The sequence below is a fragment of the Ctenocephalides felis genome, unplaced genomic scaffold (assembly GCF_003426905.1).
Source record: "Ctenocephalides felis isolate EL2017-DRISC unplaced genomic scaffold, ASM342690v1 CF-g0.4_SCAFFOLD_01170, whole genome shotgun sequence".
Lineage (NCBI taxonomy): Eukaryota > Metazoa > Arthropoda > Insecta > Siphonaptera > Pulicidae > Ctenocephalides > Ctenocephalides felis.
The window spans coordinates 79,959,174-79,981,616 of NW_020537324.1; the positions used below are offsets into that span (position 1 = coordinate 79,959,174).

The following is a 22,443-nucleotide window of genomic DNA, read 5'->3' on the forward strand; positions in this document are numbered from 1 at the left end:
GTTCAAGTGGTTCTTTTTACCCCAACCACATGTAAGCTATTTTAGAAGCTGAAGTCTAACTTTAAAATAACAATACACCTTCTAAAACAATTAAAAAATTACTCAAAAAATATATTTAGGAATCGTAAACTAAACAACAGTGTTCAAAATATAAAAAATATATATCGTTAAAAAACATGACAATGCAACGTCGCCCCATTTATGACGATGGCTGGTTAAAGGCTTTTTGCTCTCTACTTTAAAATAGTGTTGTTTAGAATATTATACTTTACTTATTCTTGAGCAGTTGCAGTAATCACAAAAAAAAAAAGAAAATGGAAATTTTTATATATCTCTTAACGTTTCCAAGGTTTCTGAACATTTTGACATACCTTAGACAAAATTTATGTATGTGTGTGGATACAAATTTTCGTCGACGATTTATGGAACACGGTTTAACCGATTTGAATGATTCAAAAAATATCCGATCTTTATTGATAAGGAGACGTTCTGATTAGTTTTTGGCAAAGGTAGGTCCAGCTGTTTCGAAGATACGGAGCAAAAAGTGCCAACATGGTAATTCAGTTTTTGAGATAACGGAGAGTCCGATTTGTATGATTCAAAAAAACATTCAATTCGTAATGACGAGGAAAAGTGGTTGTCAGTTTTTGGCAAAGGTAGGCCCAGCGGTTTCGGAGATACAGAGCTAAATGTTAAAAAAATGGCAGTTTTTGAGAGAACTAAGCGTCCGATTTAATTAATTCAAAGAACTTTCTGCTTGTTTCTACAAAATATTTTTGTAATTTTTGAATTAAAAATTTAAAAAATTACCCAGGCTAAGCACAGTCTAAGCGCCACTCTGGTGCAAATGTTTACCCAGGTGCATTTAGACTGTTTCTGTACTGGAGCACTTTTCCAATTTTGTGAAAACTATTGAAAAATGTGGAAGTGCCGCCAAGCTAAGCACAGTACAAGTGAAAATGCCGCACAGATCTATTAGCAAATGCGTTTAGACTGTGACTATACAGGAGCACTTTTTCAATTTTGTGTAAATTAGGCAACTATTTTTTTGACTTTAAAATTGAATTCGAAATGAAATGACGATTGTTAATGTTCCGGAGATAAATTGATTTATGATTTATGATTTACATTTGATTTGCTCAGATATAACAAACAAGATAGCAAAAATGAAAATAATGAAAGTTACAGTATTTGTAATAATATGTTTGAAAACGTTTAAAATTTCTCGAATATTTCATTACGGTACGGGAAGTTCCAGCAATTTGCTTTAAGCCACGATGCTATACACCACTAGTTTTTATTAAATTAGCTTCGGTGCGGGATGTTCCAGCAATTTGCCTTAGGCACGATGCCACACCCCACTAGTTTAAATCGATTCTGGATTGTGGGCTAAAACATGAAAATATAACTTCTCATGAAAATATAACTTCTCATTACATAGTAGGTACGTGATTGCTTGTACGTGTATGTATATATGTAGTATGTAAGCATGTGTGTTAGTTTTTAATTACAATTAGAAATCCGTTCGTCTTTGTCGTTTTAATCGCAAGAATTTCAGTCCGAATGTAAACATCCCGCAGAATGTGTGTGACACATTGGCGAGGCATTCCTTCTCGCCCCGAACCCGCCGCCATCGCCAGGTGCGATATTGTTTACGAATAACGAAATACATACATACATTCGCACAATTATTATTTAAATTATACATTTGTATCCAATCAGTACCTGCCTACATTATAATCATTTACAATGTTAACAAATGCGGACATTTTTGTAAGACGTCTAGGAAAAATACGACGGGACCGAGGCCGGGGCGACGTTGTACGTTTTGACCGTGAGAATGTAACCGACACCTGGGAAACAATATATTGATAATTATATTTTTTGACCACTTAACATTTTACCAATTATACAATAAGTACAAAATTTTGACGGTTTTCTTAATTTTTGCCTCATGATAAAATCATTTCAAACTGGTCTATGGCATCGTGCCTCAAGGCAAATTGAATATTGAATGTTTTCAAATAGATTAAATAAATACTGTAACATTGTCTAATATTTATAAGAATTATATAAACTGAATTGCGAAGTTGAAATTATTTATTTAAACTAGATGACCCGACAGACGTTGTCCTGTACCCATATCTACAATTTTTTAATATAATATACTAATATTTATTGTTTTTTAAATTACTCTTCACGCCAAAATGCATATACATTTATTGCATGAGCGATGTTAAATGGAGAACTGCTTTGAATAAAATGTTGAGTCCTAATTCTCACACTATATTGGAAATTGAAGTCTTTTAAACGGTATAACATAACCATAACCACAACGTAACACTGGTACTTGTTGGATTATTTTGATTTAATTTTTTATTATTTAAGATATCGAAAATTGCATGTTAAATCTCTCCTAATCGATATCGTGAGGGCCGAATTGTATGTATCCATCTTTACTTTCCCATTTGTTATTGTGGAAAGATTAGTAAAAGATGCAAAAAAATTATATATTGAAAAAAAACACTTTATTGAAAATTTAATATCTGAATCTTGTGTTGGCGCCCCCTAAGGCGTGCTCATAAATCATAAATTTATTATACATATTCTAATATTGTCTAGGTTCATAAGTAAATTGAAATTTTTGGCAGATGATAGTTTTCATAAACAATGACCTGTCGTTTTTTGCATTTTTTCAATTTATTTCTACAATATTGCACATATACCCCAGTACTTTATAATCACACACTAGAAAATTTCCTTAACAAACTTCAGAAAGTTTTATCAAAATCCGAATAATCGTTTAGGAGGATACAGTGAGTGCTTGTAATTTAATATGAACTTTATATAATAGCATTGAAGCTCAAATTGAAATTACTTTTTAGTTAGAAAGCGTTTGTATGAGAAAAAGAAAAGGGCCGTTTTTAGGGTCTTCCTGGCAATTATTCCATTGTTTTCTCGCCGTAAGAACCATCTTTGGATTTCACCAAAAATTAAAAAAAAAGAATTGGCCAAATTGGTCCAGACGTTGTTGAGTTATGCGCTTACCAACACATTTTGCGATTCATTTTTATATTATAGATATAATCTATTTGAAAATATTTAATATTCCTCGATCATTTCGTTACGGTACGGGAAGTTCCAGCAATTTGCTTTAAGGCACGATGCCATACACTACTAGTTTAATAAATTTTTTTTTCAATATTAGAGAATTAGGGAAAAATTGACTTAATTTTATAAATCGAAATCGAATTCATTTTATCAAAAAATGAAGCAATCTTAACTTGAAACGAAAAAGATGATTCTATCTACTTATGAGTTAAAGTAATAACAACCTGTAGAAGATAAAAAGAAAACTCTACTGGCGAAATTCAATCTTGGTATTATAAGAAAAAAACTAAATTAAATATAAATATAACAAATGTACTCTATAAACGAGAGATTTAAAAATAAAAATCTAAAAGATAAAAAGAAGACTCTAGTAAACCGAAATATTGACTTTGACAGAAGAACGAGGAGATTTTACTAATAAGCGAATTATACAGCTATATGAAATATAAAAAAAGAACTCTACTGACGATCAATCTGAATGGCATAATATATAAAGGAAAATTCTTCGTCCAGAAACTTAGAAAGGAAAGAGAGGATGTTACTGAGAAACAAATTAAATAAGAAACTAAGAATATATTCTGTCGACGAGCAAAAGCACTCTCTTTGAAAATAAATTCTTCTAACTTGAATAGAAAATTAAATTGTACTTAGTTAGGAATCTACTAACGAAGATGAGAAAAAGGCACTACTGTCTTTAACAAATAGACTTAATTCTAGAAAATTTTGAACTGTGGGGTCATTATTTCTGACCTGGAAATGTTATTCACCACATTTATTTTCACCGTATAAAATGGTCACATTTTCACCAAAACTCTAGGTTGCGCTTAATTTTCAAACAGCATAAATTTTAACTATAGAGGATACTGACAAACAAATTAAATGAGAAACTAAGGATATATTATGTAGTCGAACAATTCTTCTAACTTGAATATGAAAATAAATACTACTAAGTTAGGATAGGAGCAAATCGGCCTAGAAGTTGAGATAAAGACTCTACTGTCTTTAACAAATAGTCTTAATTCTAGAAAGCTTGGGACAGTGGAGTCAATAGTTTTGACTATGGTCCTAGAAATGTTCAGATCTGAGTTGCGCTTTAAAGCTTCTAACTTCCAAACTGCAGGGGATATTTTTTTTTCTAATTTTTTCCTTGACGTTGAGTTCTGGGACACCCTGTATATATAATACATATACATATAAATATATATGTATTATATATTTCTCGTGTTGGGTTACAGAAATGTCAAAATTAGCGGAACGGGCGTTGGGCGTCGTCGTCCCACGTATGAATCCAATCTCCATATCGAGAGGCGATAAGGGGTCTCCGATTTACTACGAGAAATGCCTTTGATTTCGTTTCGAATGTGCAAACTTTTATCTGGGTAACCTAAAACCCTTTCAGATAAAGAAGCAAACGATCGTGGTCGTGGTAAAAAAGTTACGAGGTCGTGCTCTTCTTGAGTGAGTTGTTCATTAATAATGAGTTTTGTGACAAATTCCAATGATATTCTTCAACACGGCGAATTGTGAGAACAAAATTAGTGGAATATGGGAAAAGATAGATAATGATTAGAAATGGCATTGAGGTTTTGAATTTGAGAATTGTGGGATGATTGAAATTTCTTATACTTCTGAAAGTACACCTAAGTCTGTTTTTACACGGAGATTGGTTCCAGAAAAAGCCGTGTAAAAAAAAAAACGTGTAAAAAAAGACATGGATCTTATACAAAAATGGGTGATTTGTTCCTAATCTCTAAAACCTATTAAAATTGGTGAAAAACAAGAATTTTCAGGGTATTCCCCTAAATGAGTGCTGTTCATATTTGCTTTGACCAGTAAAAATTGTTTGTACGCGCTAAAGGGGAATTCACTTAAATCTTTAAGCTAGTGTTTGCAAACTATCGATACTTTCGATGGTTTCAGACTTTTTTCTTTAATAAATACTTTTTTGTGATATGAACATACTTCGCAAAAATTAAATTTGACAAAGAAAATTTGAGTACATAAAATTTCAAATCGTGCTAAATGGAATAAAATCGTGTAAAAAATTTAAAAATATTCAATTTTCAAACCGTGTTATATCAAAACCGTGTACAAAAAGACCGTGTAAAAACAGACTTAGGTGTACTGTAATGTTGACTTTCGGGTCGTTCGTTTCATAGGAAATTTTTACATTTCTCAACGTTTTGAAAGTTTCCGAACATTTTGTCATACCTCAGAAAAAAAGATGTGTGTGTGTGTGATTGAGTGTGTATGTATGTATGGATACAATTTTTTGTCCACGTTTTCAGGCGCACGGATCAACCGATTCGAAAGGTTAAAAAAACAGTCGATTTCTATTGATAGGGAGATGAGCTGATTAGTTTTTGGCAAAGGCAGGTCCAGCCGTTTCGGAGATACGGGGCAAAGAGTGCAGAAATACAAATCGAGTTTTTAAGAGAACGGAGCATCCGATTTGAATGATCTAAAAAACATTCAATTAGTAATGATTGGGAGAAGTGTTTATTAGTTTTTGGCAAAGGCAGGCCCAGCCATTTCGAAGATACGGAGCTAAATATATAAAAAATGGCAGTTTTTGAGAGAACTAAGCGTCCGATTGAAATGATTCAAAGAACTTTCTACTTGTCTTAACAAAATAATTGATTTTGGAAAAAAAAATTTGTTTTAACTTTCAACTTTTTCGTTTTGTTTCAAAGAAGAAAATTTTTTGTATATCGAAAATAATTCAGATTTTAATTTTAATACTAACTATAGTTCTAATATACTTTAAACAAATAATTTCAACTTTGCAATTCAATTTATATAATTTTTATAAATATTAGACAATGTTACAATATTAATAATAATCTATTTGAGAACATTCAGAATTCCTCGAACATTTCGTTACAGTACGGGAAGTTCCAGCAATTTTTTTTAGAATTGGTTTTCTGTTGGAATTTTAAAATTTTCCATTCGTGCTGAAAAGCAAGCGATTTTCTAACAAAAATTGTTTTTTTTTTAATATTTAACAGGAAACAATTTTGACTAAATTGAATAGAGTTTTATAAAAATTGGAAAAAGAAAAATATTTAAGTAAATTTTTTAAATGCAAGTTTAAAAAATCAATTATTACATGAATCTAAGAATTTATTCATTTCTTTGACAAATATGATTATCTGACGATTTTGAAACGGTAAGTCCAAAATTTTGGTATGGGTAAAATTTGGTCAATTTCTTTCAGTTTCGGAGATTTTTAGTGCTATTGTGTTGATAAACATTGTGTGGCACAAACCAAGTAAAAAAAGCACGATTTTAATACAAATTGTTTGAAATATGATTAGTAATGAATTTAAATATTGTTCATTTAAAATTCACTAGGGTAAACATTTTAATTTAATTACAAGCGAATCAATACTCGAATGGTTTTTAAATAAAATAAATTACCTGACTATATTATTTATATATATATATATATATATATATATATAACAACAGTATTATATCTATATGTTTATTTTTTTATATATTTATTTATATGTTCAATGATAATGTCGGCGTTAAGTTGCACCGAGCGAATCAAAACCAAAGATTCAGTTTTAAAACATTTTGAATCTGTTTATAAATATTATCATTTTTTTATTTCAATAACAATAATAATAATAACAAATCAGTTTCAACATAAATAAATAAATACAGAAAACAGATAATATTTATAACTCTTAATATAAAAAGGATAATATTCAGTCATGTAATAAAATAATTTTGTAATAGTAAATTTGTTAATATACAGCTTTTTTTAAAGTTGGCGGAAATTTGATTACCAAGGTGACTCAGAACTCAACGTCATAAAATTGAAATTGAATATTTTGAAAAAAATTTAGAAAAAAATATCTTGGTTGGAAATTATGCAAGCTTTCAAGTGCAACCAAGAGCTTTGGTGAAATTATGAGCATTATTGTGATTAATTTTGTTCATTTAAACTTTCGAACCGTAATCTAAAATAACATTTCTAAGACCACAGTCAAAAATAATTACACAATTCTCTCAAGTTTTCCAGAATTAAGTCTTTTTGTTGAACTATTAATGTTTTTTTTAATCGGTCGACTTTAAGAGGCGCTGCTTTAAAAAAAATGTACTAAAATGTGTAGGCAAGTTTTATCAAATTAGCACATTTAATCAGGATTGTAGAATGGTAAAATACTTAATAATTATACTTGAAAATTTTCGAGTAAAATAATAAAAACCTAAAAATGACATGATTTTTGATGGTGTTTTTTACTTGCAATTTCGCTTCTTATTATTTCTTTTTATTTTCTTCAATTCTTGCTCTTTTTCGAATTTCTAATTCTATTTAACTCCTAGCTTCATTCTATTTTTTTCTTCATTCTTCTTTCAATTTCAGCAAGTTCCAATATTTCTATTCTCACTCATAATACAATTCAGCTATTCGAACTTCCTATTTTTCTTAAGTTTCATTCAGATTCTACTTAACAAATACACTTTTTTTAAGTGGTAGTCTTAAAAACAATATTTCATAATGATCTTAAATCTATGATATCTGACGAGATTTAAGTATGAATCTTGTTAAATATTGATATCTGTTCTTTAATTTACTACTTTTCTCGTATAGTCAATTAACATCAATTCGGTAATGTTATGTTTGACAGAATCCCTTTCGTGGAATGGCAAGTTTAGGATTCTGAAAAACTATGGTAATGAGAGCTGGCGTGGTCAAGGAGGGTACTTTTTTGTTTAATATTGCAAAAAATGAAATTAATATTCATACATACATATATATATATATATATATATATATATATATTTCTAATGATTCGATTCGATTCGATAATGTGCAGGAGGAGAGGTCAGAAAGTTCCAAGTGTCGCAGTTGAATCCGTGACGCGTGCTACCCGCGTCACGTTTGTAATACCAGATTACGATATCTCGCAACTTCTGATAAATATTTATATTTGTCTATAATTATAATTACATCCATCTATACACATACTATTTCTTCTTATATGAAAAAATGGAGCTCTCGATAAAATGATCCGCTAAAACTCGAAAACGGCTAAACCGATTTGGCCAGTCTTAGTCTTGAAAAATTCGTGCCAATCCAGAGATGGTCGGAGAGGTGAGATATTATTTCAAAATCGCGTAGAAACTTTACATTTTTAATTTGAACATTTTTGTAGAAGCGTCATTTAAATAAAACAATGGACGGTGGCTAATACATGAAATGTCAAACGTTTTTGACAGATGATGTTCAATTACGTTTAATAGGATGTCTTACGTGAATATCATTTAATTATGATTAAATTGTAGTAAGTAGTTTTGTTTTTATTTTTCTCAAACATGGTGCTCTCAAAGATCTCATTTGTATAATTATATACACATTGGTATTTATAAAACATTTTCAAGGTTATATAATTTTTTATTTATATTATTTAAATTCAGAACCTAAATTTGGTATCGATCAAAGGGACATTTTGCCGAATAATTTTCTCAGTTATAATTTCCCAGAATTTATCGAAGAATAGATAGAACTTTATGAAGGTCCGGGGTTAAAAAGGTCCACCACCGATGTGTCAAAAACCAGTAATCTTAAGAATTGTTTGCAATATTTGCAAGTAGGGGGAAAAAGATATGTAACCAGCTATAACCTTGATTCTTATGATTTTGCTATCGGGAGATGAACGGTAATCTTTGAAAATGCATAATAAAAGTATTTTCTTCCGTTTGTAGTTTTTTAGCATTAGTTAAAAATGTAATTATTTTGTAAAGTACCTTAAAAATTAAAATAAGTCATTAAACCTGGCCGTTACAATTTACTCCACCTAGGCTAAAAAGGTCTAGATAACAAATTTTTGAAAGACATCAAAAAAGCACATTTCTGCAATAATGAGGTAGATGTCAGTTTTACAGAACGTAGTTAGATAATTGTTCGTTTTAAATGTGTTATTTGTTGTGATATAATTGTTATGGTTTTTACAATATAGTTTATATTTGCTCAAAGTCAAATTGGTCCCTTGTGCCTCGCCCTGCTCTGCATATATACTTTTCATTAAATTTACTTTAATTCATCGAATGTTACTTGAAACTTTTCAAAAAGCGGGTCAAAGAAGAAATACTTAATTCATTTTCTATCTCTTCTTGCAGAAATTTGAAAATTTTTTATAAGCTCAGTAGTATTATTTACAATTATACACAAAATCTAGAATCCAAAAAGAATCTGAAAAACTTGAAACGTAATCAATAAGTCGAAAGACCAAAAAAGACTTGGATCGGATTATACCATGTTTTCTACAGAAAGTGTATAAATCTTCCAGTTTGATTGTATTGACAAAATATAGACAAACTAATGGGGTTTATAGCATTCAAACAACACATCCTTATACACTTAAAGTATTAATATTTTTGATTCTCTAGAAGTTGTTTAGAATATACCTTACTTAGCAAAACAACGTTTGCCGGGTCAGCTAGTATATATATATACATATACATATATATATATATATATATATATATACATATATTTATATATATATATATATATATATATATATATATATATATATATCGTCGTTCTCTGAAGAAGAAGTCGATATCTATGGCAAGTCGATGCCGATACGTTATCGGGACGTATCTCGGTAAAAAATGACCCTACGCGAGTTGGGGGTCACTTGACCCAAAACGCGTATGTCACGATGGTTGATGATGAAAAAAACCGAATCACACCACATTCGAAACGAACGAAAACGCAAACGCAACTCGATTTGATTTTATATTTGAAGAGAGATTTCTTGAGCAAAATAAAAATCAGAATATAGAAGTTAGATATTACCCTGGAGGCGATTTTGCCCTATTGTGTAAAACTTAGTAATGCCTGATAGTACGTGAATAGATTTATTATATGTACATTGTTTACCAACTTATAGTACAAGTCAATTTTTGTAATTGACTTCCCTAATTGAAAATGGTATCTACATCTTAAGGGGGTATTCTAGTGTAGAAATTCAAAAAAATCGTCTTTTTTTATTTCATATTTTCAAAGTTTAACTATCTAAGAATATGGGTACGAGAAGGTTTTTGAAAATTTGAATTATTTTCGGAGATATAGGCATTTTACTGACTCGGTCTCCATACTGGTTTGGCTTCACGCAAAACTTTAAATGCTTTTTTCTCAGAACAGACTTTTTCAGTACTTTTGACACGATTTCTCGAGTTTTAATCGTCCGATTCACTTGAAATGTTCAGAGAGTCTTGTTTATAGACCCATCTATAGCCCTAACTAGGATTATCCCGAAATTCCGATTTTTACTATTTTTAAAAAATTCGAGAAACAAAAAAAAAACAGTAAAAAAATACTTTTTTTTCAAACAGTCGTCAATTTGTAAAAAAACATTTTTTTGCTCATCGCTAGTTCGGGCGATTGCGACAATCATTGTAGATTAATAATCTTTTTATTTTTTGCATTTCCGATGGCTAGAAGGGCTGAAATCATGTCAACACTGAGGTGCCAAATTTTTTGAGACCACCCACTTCATCAGCTGCCAGTTTTCCAATTTTCAACTTTTTTATTTTTTAATTTTTATTTTGTATTTTAATAATATTATTAAACAAGTGCTAAAAAAATAGATAGTAAAAACATTCATTGCTTTCTTTTACGACACTTTAAAAATGACCTAAAATTCATCGCTCTACACTAGAATTAAAATGCAATTTATGAGCAAAACACACTCTAGTTCCAGTCTGAAATTATCCTGTTGGCGGTATTGCCTGATTTTGTAAAACTTAGTATTGCCTGATGCTACTTTGTTTAGTGGTATATGTAATACAACTCAGTCAATTTTGAAATTGCTTTTCCTGATTTAAAATGGTATCTAAATCTTAAAATGCAATTTATGAGCAAGAGACTAGTCCCTGCCTGATATTACTCTGGAGGCGGTGTTGCCTGATTTTGTAAAACTTAGTATTGCCTGATACAACTTTGTTTAGTAGTATGTACATGTATAGTACTGGCATTAAGAAATGAAAAGTCGATTTTGCAATTGATTGAAAACAGAATTTACATGTTAAATTAAATTTATGAGTAAGAGTCTGATCTCTGTCTGAGGTGGTGTTGCCCGATTGTGTAGATCTTTTTATAGGGTTGCCTGATGTCTCAACAATAGGTGCAAAGTGTGCAGTCGCACTTTTGTGACCTTGTATGCTGGTGTCGATATGAAATGCCTTTAGTCACGTCTTTTGAGAAAATGACTCATGTGTAAAATTATACATTTCATTCATTGTAGTCGAACACGATATATATATTATATATATATATATATATATATCAATAATGCAGGAGCGACCTAAATTGCTGCAACACGAAACGAGTAGTGCAAAATGATGAATTGGCAAAAAAGCATTTCAAATTTTATTGTTCAGCATATATATATATATATATATATATATATGTATATATATATATGTGTGTGTGTGTGTGTGTGTATGTGTATTTGTTTTTATAGCAACAATGGGGCAAAGATAGAGTATTGAAATCTGACTCAGAAAATCGATACCGATGATCGATAATTTCATAGATATTGCTAATTTGCAATAATACGAATAGTTTGAACGATTTATAAATTGCGTCTAAGATTGTTTTGGAAAATTTTTCAATGTAAAATAATTAACCTGAACATCCGGAGTTACCGGATTTTCGCTTTGCGTACCGGATTTCTATATAAGCAATATTTTTTCAAAAAGGTTTTCTCATGCAGTATATGACCAGAATGTTGTTATGAAACCATACTATTTTACTTTTATTTAATAACAAAAATAAAACTAAAATCAAAAATTTAATGACAAAAAGTGAATTTGTCAATAATTTCAACTATATTCGAGTTAATTCAACTCAAGAAATCAAGTTTTGAGCTTCTTCTACTGACCATATTAGCTTTTATACATATATGCCAAATAATTTTCAATTCCAAATATTTAAAATAGTTTTTAAAATTTAAAACATATTTCAAACCTTATCTACAATTAGAATTTATTCAGGTTTTGCTTGGGTCCGCCAAATTGTTTTTTCTCTCAATACTAGATTTTAATCAGAATTGTAATTATTTATTTTTTATTTCTTATATAAATTTAAATTTAAAGAACAACTATAATAATTTATAAACCAACAGAAAAATAAGAATAATATAACAAATTAGATTTTTGAGAAAATTGTCTCTGAAAACTTGTTTCAATAAATTAATATTTTTTAATAAAATTTGAAACAATAAGCAAATTTCATTTAATTAAAGTTTTTATAATAAAGTTGTTATAATTTATTTTTAAATAAATTAAAATATGGATATAATTTTATATAGCAATAATATTTTAAATAATAAATAATATGATAATATAATCAAAAACTAGTGGGGCGCATAGCATCGTGCCTTAAGGCAAATTGCTGGAACTTCCCGTACTAAAAATTATTTTTTTTAACGATTAACATTGTTGAAAAAAATTTACTTCAAACAAATTAGATTTTTGAGAAACTATAAATTTGACAAAAAATTACTTTTTTTTCGAAAAAAAGACTTTTTGAAGAAAAGTGTATTTTGAAATATTTTGGAAATTCTGAACTTTTATTTAAAGCAATAGTACCTCTGAAAATAGAAACCTCTAACATGTATAAAGATATATACAAATTTTCATTTTCGATTTTTTTACGATTACTATAACTTGCCCTACGGGAAGTTAATAATACATTTTATTGATATTAAGATAAGGAATTTTAAGAAAATATAATATTCAGTTCTTTACCAAAAACATACCTTTTTGATATGAATGCTACTTTTATTTTCAAATAATGTAAAAAGTTAATTTGTTGTATATTCATCACATTTGTTTTCGCATATCAAATTATAAATACATTTCTTTTAGTTTCATCTTTTAATATTTGTTTATATAATGGTAAAATGTGTCAGGTTTTTGGTCCTAAATCTAAATTTATTTTATTTATTATTTATTCTTATTTAATTATTTCTTCTGAAGAATACGCATAAAAAAGTTGGTATTTCAAAAAAAATTGTCATATTTAAATAAATCAGTAGAAGTTATTAAGTTGGTTTTGTGCAAATTTCATATTTAACTTCCCGTAGAGTAAGTTATAGTAATTGAAAAATATCGAAAATGAAAATTTTTATGTATCTTTACGTTTCTGAACCTTCTGAACATTTTGGCATACCTTAGAAAAAATGGATGTGTGCGTGTGCGTGTGTGTATGTGTGTGGGATACAAATTTTCATCGACGATTTCGGGAACACTGGTCAACCGTAGTACGGGAAGTTCCAGCAATTTGCCTTAAGGCACAATGCCATGCGCCCCTCTAGTTTTTTGAGTATTTGAACACACTAATAGATCGTGTATAGAAAGAGTAGAATTGTAAATTAAATAAAGTATGCAAATTTGTTTTAAACCTACTTCAAAGAGCATTTTACACATTAATCGTCGTGTCAGTCATATGTGTCTGACGCTAAGAAATTCTACATGAATCATGTCAAACATATATGTGTGATATACCACAAGTACTCTATTGTCAGTCATAAATTAGCAATGTTTTGGCAAAAAATTTTTTTGGAACATTAAATTTTTTGATACATTTTTGATTGGCGATTAATGTCTTAATAATGATTTTAAAATACAAGATACATTGTATATTCGGCATCATCCAGTAACCACTTGCAAGTTTAACATAATGATGACAAAATTTGCAATTATTTATAGAAACCAATAATCGCAATATGTAGATAAGAAGATATAAATTAAATACTTGATACAGAAAAACGTTAAAAACTACAATTTATAAACAATTAACTCGAAAGAGCTTTCGCTCATCTTTCATTTTCCATTGTGGCCCCAGAAGAGTCCGAAACCGTACACCAGTGTTTGAAATCGTCGTGGCGTTCGGTTACAAAATCAATAATATAACAAATATTTATATATATATATATATATATATATATATTATTATATTTATTTATTTTTCGTTTTTTACGAGTTCCCCATTGAGAGAGTGAATTTTACACCGAACTGAATTTAACGTAAACAACATTGATATCGTTCGACGGACGTAGTAAACAATGTTCACTAGTGCGTCAGTCATTCTCATCTCATCTTGTTTACGAATATTAAATTATAATATATATATATATATATATATATATATATATAACAGATTATCTATTTTGTTAAAATGCTATAAGTTTTAAACATCACGCTTAATGGAAATTTATGCATTTATTAACTTTCCGAAGGAGAAGTTTATGTTTTCATCAAAAAATCCGATTCTCTAATTTTATGTTTTCTCGACGTTTCAAGCCATTCTGAATCGAATGAGACCAAATTTGGAAAAAGTATGTGTGTGTGTGTGTGTGTATGTGAATAGATTTTTTGCCGTAAATCGACGTTTTCTCGAAAACGGCTGAAAAATTTTAAAAATTTAAAAGCCATTCGATGTATCTCGATGAGAACTATTGTTTGTCAGTTTTGTGCGACGATCGGCCAAGCCGTTTCTTTATAAATTGCAGAATTTGTAGAACAAATTTACTTTACTCTGTTTTAGTGTTTTACGCACTCAAAAGAGGGTCTACTGTGCCTAAATTAAATTCAACACTTTTTTTTTGAAGAACTGATTCTCTTATGTTGCACGTACTTTGAACGTTTAATACTTTTTGTAAAAACATTTATGAATCATTTGAAAATATATTTTATACCCGTATTATTATTACATTATTATCTCATTATTATTATATTATTATTTCTAATATTGCTATTTGGTTATATTTATTATTATCTGTCACTTATTGTTTTTATTCCAGTTCTAGTATTATTTTTATTATTCACTAATTTTATTTTTGTTCATTAATTTTATTATTATCATTATTTGCTTTAATTAACTTCACGGAGGAGAAGTTTATGTTTTCATAAAAAAATCCGATTAGCTAATTTTATGTTTTCTCCTCGACGTTTCAAGCCAATCTGAATCGAATGAGACCGAATTTAAGATAAAAGCATGTGTGTTGTGTGTGTGTATGTGAACAGATTTTTTACCTACGTTTTCTCAAAAACGACTGGACCGATTTCAAAATTTTTAAATCCAGTCAATGTATTTCTATGTGGACTATTTTTTCTCAGTTTTGTGCGACGATCGGTCGAGCCGTTTCTTTGGCCGAGATATTGATTGGGAATAATACTGATTAGTTTTAGGTAAATATCGACCATTTTCTTGTAATTAGCTATTGAAGAAAAACATTTTTCCGATTTTTATGAAACTTTCTTTCACGATAGATCTCATGGTCTTATAGAACATACTGAAATATTACGGACCTAAGGCAAGTAGTTTAATTTTATAAGTTTGAAAAAATATCATGGTCCAAATTTGTCGCAAATTACTTTATATTAGGTTGTCAAATATCTCCCTTCCGCTTTTTGCTCTTGGTTTATAATACAAAAAGGCGGAAGGGAGATATTTGACAACCTGTATAATTATTAATTAATTATAATTAATATTATAATCAATAGAAATCGCATTTCTAAGATGTAATTGAAAACGAAGACTAGATTTTTGAAATAAACAGTTGGAAATTTCATTTAAATATCTAAATCTCAATTTCGATCGATTAAATCAATTATTACACCTATTGAGAGGTTTTTGCAACTAGCCTTAGGACAAAATGCCACTTTCAACCAGTTTGTTATATGTATATTTGTATGAAAACATGTTTGTTATTTAGTTGAAAATATATTTTATGAGCATATATTTTGTTCACAAATTAATCAGGTTTATCATTTCTATATTTTTATAAATCTTCTCTAGAATTAAACCTAAGGGTAAATTTACGTGCTACGGTTGGTGCACCCTATGGAGTGCGGAATAAATTAAAATTGAAGTAATTTTAAATTAAAATCTTTATATATTTTTTTCTTATCCATGAGTACGAATTATTTATTTATTTATTTATTTATTTCTTACCGTGATGTCCTAGTGAATTGCCGAACGCCTCCTGTTTCAATTTTGAACCAAGAGCTGCCGATAGGCCCATAGTCAGGTCCTGAAAATGGATTTTGTTTAAAATTTAATAATTTATTTACAATTAACGCTAATTTATTATTTGTTTTAATATTATTAACTTCCCGTAGAGCAAGTTATAGGAATTTCAAGATAATCGAAAATGAAAATTTTCATATATCTTTACGTTTCAGAGGTTTCTGAACATTTTGGCATACCTTATTGTTAGAAAAAATGGATGTGTGTGTGTATGTGGATACAAATTTACGTCGACGATTTCGGGAACACGGTTCAACCGATTTGAATAATTCAAAAAACATTCGTTTCGTAGTGATAAGGAGACGTGCTGATTAGTTTTTGTCGATGGCAGGTCTACCCGTTTTCGAGACACGGGGCAAAAAGTGCCAAAAACGGTAGCTCAGTTTTTAAGAGAACGGAGCGTCCGATTTTAATAAATCATTCAACATTTACTTGTATTGACAAGATGATGAACTGTTTAAATTTTTGAGAAGGCAGGTCAATCGGTTTTGGAGATCTAGTGAAAAAAAAGTAAAAAAACGACATTTGGGGTCAAAAATGATCATTAGACATATTCACATCAAATTATCAGATATTTTATGGAGATTTTAACAATATGTATCAATTTTGTTTACATTGCTATGGGTCTCAGCGTCGTTTGTTCGTCAGACGCCGACGCGGCGCTTACGCGCTTCGATACATTGTCTCTATGCAGCTAAAGCAGTACGATTGCTTTGCAAAACAAATACAAAATATCCAAAATATTTCAAAATAAAGAATACATTTTTTTTCAAAAACTCTTTTTTCCAATGAAATCAATTTAATTTTAAATATTTAAAATTTCTCAAAAATCTAATTTTTTTCAAAGTTTAAAATAAAATTTAATCTTTTGTAAAAGTACAGAAAGTATACCAGGCACCACTAGTTTGATTTATTATTTAGCCTGTCCCAGATCTCAACGTCAAGTCGAAACAGGATGATAATATTGACAGTAATTGAATTCATGAACATTGAACGCCCTTTAATAAATTTTTTGTACAGGAACGACCGATTTTAAAAAATTTTAATTCATAGTTCAACAAAAACTTATTGGTTATTATTTTTGACCATGGTTCTAAAAATGTTATTTACGATTACGCAGTTCCAAAAATTGAATAAACAAATTTGGTAAAAATTAATCACAATAATAGACACAGTTTCTCCAAAGCTCTCGAATGCACTTAAAAGCTCATATTTTGAAACTACATGCGATATATATTAATCCTTTATTAGACAAATTAAATTATTTATAATATTTATTAAAATGCAACTTGATATACTGCGACGAAGGTGGGGTTGAAGCCCCCCTCTTGGGGTATGCAATGGCTGCCAAATACTATATTTTAGCCTTGCAACCCCATTACGAAGGAGGTTACTTCAACACTCCAATCGCCCGCTAAAGTACCTGTAATTACCTGTGGGGGTTAGTAGCTACTATACGAATGAAACCAAGATTACTTTTAATAACTTAATCTATTTAAATAATTAATAATACATTCCGCATGTGTTTGTGGAACATGACCGTACTTGCATACGGTCACGTTCCCTAACTAATACCACTTATTCTTACATCTTATGATTATATAAACGTATGAGTATATGGGGGAGAATAGCTACAGCTTATAATTTACATAATCTGACCTTTAAGCTGGACCTGCCTTGTTGCACAACACACACACAACTAACACTAACGTATCCCAAGGCGTTCGCCTATGGGATACGTCTTCGTTGGCTCTAACTTCTTAATTGCCAGGATCTCCGGAGCGTCTCTCTGATGGACCCCAAGAACCGATAGATAGTTAGGGGTAGGGGTAGGAATGGTGTACCCTGGGAGTTGACGACCATCAGGCGACAATAATTATCAATACGACGATAATTATGATTATCGTCACACGCCCCCCTGTCACACCAGAGCCGCCCTCGGCTCTAAAAATTGTTGCTACTTCCCAACGATGTTTGAGGTCCCCGTAGCGGTATCCATAATTGTTGGGTGTACGTCCAGAGCCTGGTTTACTTAATATGAATTTGAACGTAGGCTGTAGTTGTGGGTGTGTGCCTTCACTAATTGTGCTTTCGGTCAGATTTATGTCGTCTTGGGTTCTTAACTAGCTATTCCCCCATTTATTAACAAAGAAGGCTGATGAACAACAAACAAAAAAAGTAATCGATAATAAACATAACAAGTATTCAATAAAAAGAAATATAAATCGACAACCATAATCTTTAAAACAAATATCAAAAACTAAATTTATATATGGGTCAATTTGACCTTCAACTTGAAACTTGAACTTAATTAATTTTGTTTTCCAAGAGCTCGTGTTTGAGAAAAAAAAAACTGTACTTATTTGAACTTCAAATCGCGATGTTATTTAAATTAGACACAAAAGAAAAACTACCATTTATACATAATGCTACAATACAAAAAGAGAATTACACGTGGAAAGATTAAGAGGTTACTAAAGAGAGAACGTTTTCTTGTACAGTTTTTTTTTCGGAACACGCTATCTTGAAAACAAACCTAACTTATGTGTGTGTGCTGTTCCCTATTATATTGGTTGTAGTATTAGTTATTATGAAATACACGTAACCCGAAATCTAAATTAGTTCGCCAGAATCGATGAGCCCGATAATATGGACAATATGGAGTAACGCGTGGAAAAAACATAAAAAAAATAACTAATGTGACGATAAACAATGAAAATTTATTTACCTTTACTTTAAACTGAAGCAATTCCGTAAATAACTAAATGACTAACGAACTCGACATTTACAGTAATTCAGCCTCTACTGGTGTGATTGCCCCCCAAATACAAGACCACAGATGGGGGCTAAGATCTAGTTATCCTTCTTGCTCCCCCCGCAGCGCCCCAACCATAATAACACTAGACCGACCGCTTATGCCCACCCAAAAACAATGGCACTTACAATCACCTGTGTAAGCGGGACACACCCAGAGTTCCCCAGCTCGGCACAAGGGCCCTCGAAGGTTGCCCCCTTCGCGGGGAAATGGCGACGTGCGACCTATGGCGCCATTCCAGTCTCACTGAAGGTACCTTCTTAAAATATTCCCAAAATCACTCAATATAATACTCATAATAATTCGACGGCTGCGGGTTTGATTAAGGGCGGTTTCCCCGATTGAAACCGTACGCGTCCATCGATTCGGACACCTCAATGGTCCTCGCTCGTGGACAACTGGGCCCAGCTTTAAACAATAAAATTCTCATATACACATAACAAAAACGTACATCCGATATGGCGTCCCGATATAAGCTGCAGACTTATATTTATACTACCCTCGTTGCAACAACAAACCTTTCCTCGACAAACGAAAACTCTAAAACTCAGCTATAACTTCTTATATATCCTATTATAATCTAAAACTTAATTCTACAATCTATCTAAGGGAGGGGGAGGGGAATCTTAAGACTAAACCTTATATTATTATTATTTTAAAAAAGTAAATGATTTTTCCTCAATCATATACTTCTACGCCGAAGAAATCTTTTACTCTACAAAAAATGAATCGTGTCATATCGATCTAATCTAACTACTTATGAGACGAGTCCGGTCGTTTCATGAGACAGCGTTACTGCTTGTCCCGGCCGCTCGGACTAAAGCTACGTCAACCGACGGCCGAGTTGCCTACGGTATATTCATATACAAAAAAAAAAAAAATACTATTGAAAATAAATCATTAAAAAAAGGTGGTAAAGGCTTCGACACGATCCATCAATTTATATATTTGTTCATACAAATATACCTATTCTTGATTCCTAACATCAAGTTCGCCCTATCTCTAATACTCCGTTCATACTTATTCCTTTATTAATTTCCTCATTTCATTTACTCTATTTGCCATATCGGACCCCTTAATCAGGATTGGGCGGTCAAAAACACGAGCCAATAACTATTGACGAGACAGAATTAAAGTATTTTCAATAAAAATAAAATCGTATTTTGTCCATATAAAAGGGCGTCACGAAAATTAAACAACACGCCGACGGTATAAACTAACGCGATAATACACTACAAACGTTCGTTTGGTTTGATTTACGGTGACATTATCAATAAACAAAAAAACAACACGACGAAAATAATAGTTTACCTCGAATCATTCTCATACTTAACATAAAACTATTATACTTGATACATATACAATCGGGCACCATAACATAATTAACTTTTTAAATTTGCCCTCTATACTCTCAATACCTTGTAGCAAAGGCTATAAACTCTATCCGTAAACCAAACCAAACCTTTCGCGACGCACGGCTAAAAAAAACGACACAACGATATATACATATATAAAACAAAACATTCGAATATATTAAAGTGGCGAACAAAACGGATAATGCAATAATGATAAATAGGATAAAAACAGTAAAAGTGACGAAGTTACGCGTATGATATAAAACTGATTTATTATGGAATAATAAAACATTAAAATTAATAAGAATTAGACAAACGTGAAGAAGAAAAAAAAACTACTAGTTCGAAAATAAAAACAGCGAAAAAAAGTGTCACTGGCCGTTCTAGCTGTATGACGCACACAACTAGAGCGTTTATCCAACCGTCGGGTACAGGTCCGTACTTGGCAAGACCGAGTGAAACCCTTACCAGTGTCCCTGCGCCCGCAGAGATATGACTTCTAAAAGACACATTGTGCCTGCAATCTGCTCTAATTAACGAAGGTTGGCTAGTCCTTTCGTTACCGTGCCGCATACGATGTATAACTAGACTGGTCGCGATAGCCGTTGTGATCGTTATGCAAAGAAATCATATCCCAATCCTATCATTAGTAGGATCGGTCGGATAAAGCCGCGAATAGAGCACCAGACAATGGTGACCCGGCAGAACTGAGGCCAACATTAGTACGCGTAATAATAACAAAGAAAGAGAGAAAATATTTAAAAAAGAAAAACATTATCAAAAATCAAATTATTAAAACTAATAATCATAATCAAAATTATTAAAACTAATTCATTATTGCATCATCTTACAAAAAAAAAAAACACGAAAATACACGACGTTAAAATATAAAAAAAAAACTACTATACTAATACTACAAACCAATTACTCTATACCTACTTATAATACAACAATCCAGCTGGTCAGATATGAATAGCATGCCTATGTTTCAACTATTTGAAAAAAAAAAAGTCCTTGTTAAACTAACAAATCCGAATCGGCACTGTCTGCCTGGCTCAAAAACTTTGACTCTCTGCACGCGTTTCGTACGCGCCAAACATCTCACCCCGTGAGTTTCTCAAAATTCTTACACTTTTACACATAAGCACGCTAGTCTTTATGCTAATTCTCCCCCGTAAAATTACTTAAAAATAAAACCAACGATAATAGCAATTTGTTAAAACTTGTTAAATTGCTAATCCTACGCTTGACTACAAAAGTGACAAAAAACTTGACTTGTTCGGATAACTTTCAAAAACTTTTAAACTGATTAATTTATTATAAAATAATTTTCAACTTAAATTAAATTTTCTATATAAAATAAAAAGTAAAAATTCTTATCCTATGAATTTAGTTGAAAAAAAAGTTAACAAATTATTTAGCTAAACTCTCATAAGAGTTTAAGTAATTTACCAACAATAACATAAAAAAGAAAGACACAAATTCTTATCTAGGAAACAATTAACTTATTAAAAAATCCTAACTATTTAATCTATATAAGTAAAGAAAACTTAATATTTTTTCTACAACTTTCTTGGTCTAAATAATATTCTGAATTAATAATTCAAAAAAAATCACAAATAAAAAACCTAGACCTTAATTTAATTAAATCTCCTAACTATTTTATTCATAGCACGTAAAAAGTAAAAAGTAATCTTGCCTCATTCGTCTTTAAAATCGAAAAATTTGGTAATTACAGGGTTTGTTAACAACCGCGAATAAAAAAAAACTAAATCAAAAATAAATGAAAACCGCTATAATTATTTGTGTTTATCTGTACTTATATCCGTACTTATGTTTAAAAATATTGTTAAAAATGACAACAAAATGCATTATGCGCGCGAACATTTTCAAACCGTTTAACAATCACTGGGTGTGAGTATGAAATTTTGCACTTGTACGCCATGCCTGTGTCGCGCACAGGTCAGGTCAAAATCACTGAAAAAAGGATACTTGAAAGTTAAATTTCTCCGAAAAATGGCATGTGTTTTGCGTGACCGCGCGTATGTGCGCTAGAGTGTACAATATTTGAGCTTACTAGAAAAAATATATTCGACTAT

General features: G+C 30.6%; 1 protein-coding gene across 1 annotated transcript in view; it reads right to left on the reverse strand.

The window, feature by feature from the left end:
• Positions 1 to 22,443, reverse strand: part of LOC113366307 (coatomer subunit beta') — a gene marked incomplete in the record, with an annotated part of 113,175 nt that overhangs the window by 39,632 nt on the left and 51,100 nt on the right.